The sequence below is a fragment of the Chelonoidis abingdonii genome, chromosome 1, assembly GCF_003597395.2.
Source record: "Chelonoidis abingdonii isolate Lonesome George chromosome 1, CheloAbing_2.0, whole genome shotgun sequence".
NCBI lineage: Eukaryota > Metazoa > Chordata > Testudines > Testudinidae > Chelonoidis > Chelonoidis abingdonii.
The window spans coordinates 304,959,052-304,960,907 of NC_133769.1; positions in this window are offsets into that span (position 1 = coordinate 304,959,052).

Consider the following 1,856-nt stretch of genomic DNA (forward strand, 5'->3'; position numbering starts at 1 on the left):
CTCCCTCTCCACTCCCCTCCTCCAAGGACACTAGGGGAGTGATTAAGAACTGGTTCAGAGGCAAGCAATATCGCCCTGAACCTACCCCAGAGAAGAGAAAGCGCGAGACCCAGAGAACAGTACCGGCAATTTGCCACATTATTTTACAAGAAGAGGGTATTTCTTATAGTTTTGGGGAATATGACTTCCATTAGAAGACACCATATTTCATAGCAATGGAGTACGTGTAGTAGCCTGCTAAACAATTTAGAAATTTTATTCTGACTTGTAGAGAGCTTTGATTACCTTTCATGATAGCTGCCCCGAATTCAAGGAATTTGGTCTGTTTCCATCAGATGAACAGCTAGGAGAAACACAACTTAGGAACTCTTTTGGTTGCTTATCTGGGCTGAATCTTTCCAGGTATTTTGTACATACCTCCAACTTGTTTGTATTTATTTTTGTTTTAAACTAGTAGTTCAAATGCCTCTCAAAAGGAAAGGAGATGCATTCTGCTAAGTGTGCATGGTTGGCTACCAGAATTGTTCTTAGATACGTCTTCCCTCTTACTGGCTTTCATAATTTAGGAAAACTGAAATGTTTGTTTTTTAAGCCTAAGTAGCCATATAAAAGTGTGTCATAAAGGTCACTGAATCAATGGAGCCAAAATAATTTAGGCTGCAGATGCTCCATAAACTTGCCCCTGGCCATTCTGTGACTTGCCCCAGATATACAATTTCCATTCATAGTCCTACTGTGTGACATATGGTAAAATTTAAACATAAACAGTCTAGTTTAGAATATTTTTATGTTAATTTTGTTCAGTTAATGCTGTGAGACCAGCATAGGGCAGCCATGACTATCTGAAGCACAGAGCAGATGTTATAAAGTTTGGTGTGCCATAAAAGTCAGCGGGTATCAATTCTGGCTTGGAACCTGACAAACAAATCTACAATCAGCAGGTAGTGGGTAGCTATTTCATGCCTTGGGTGGCAGGAAAAATGATGGAACTTAATATTTGAAGGATGGCTGTTCATATAGTTTCATTTCACTAGATGTAACCTGACATCAAATGGTGGAAAAAGAAGAATGTCAAAAAACTTCAGTTTTATAAAATGTTTTATATAGGCTATTTACAAGGTCACCTTAAGTTTCAAACTACAGAGATTTTATGCTTTGTCAAGATACCATTGCAACTCAGTGTGGCTTCTAAATTGTTTCAGCAAAACAATTTTTGCTAGGAGTGTTTATGCCAGAGATCATTGTTTTTAATAAAGAAATTTTGATAAAATTCAAGGCATCATTTTTATTACTTTATGCTGTAGTTAATTGATAATCAATCTTTGTCAAGATAAGCAATTTGATCTAAATTAATACAGTAACAAGCTCAGTTGGGAAGAGGTAAAACACATTTTATTTTAACGTGAGCTAAAGTGTACAGATTGCTTTTTTTAGCATAGGGTCTACTCTTGTATTGGTGCTGTTAAACAGTTTCCTGGTCCACTCCAACTCCTCGATGAAAAATGACAGTAGCCATACACATCTTTTATATGAATATTCAACAAGTTACATTATTCCATTATAATTGCATCCACACTAGGAGGAGGGAAGTCATATTGTTTTAACTGTATTGGTGAAAAATCATACTTCAACCAGAAAAGTTATATTGTATAAAATTGTGTGTAGACCAGGTCTAAGGACTCACAGACAAGCTTGATTTTAAGCATATAGATTCATAGACTCTAGGACTGGAAGGGACCTCAAGAGGTCATCGAGTCCAGTCCCCTGCCCTCATGGCAGGACCAAATACTGTCTAGACCATCCCTGATACACATTTATCTAACCTACTCTTAAATATCTCCAGAGATGGAGATTCC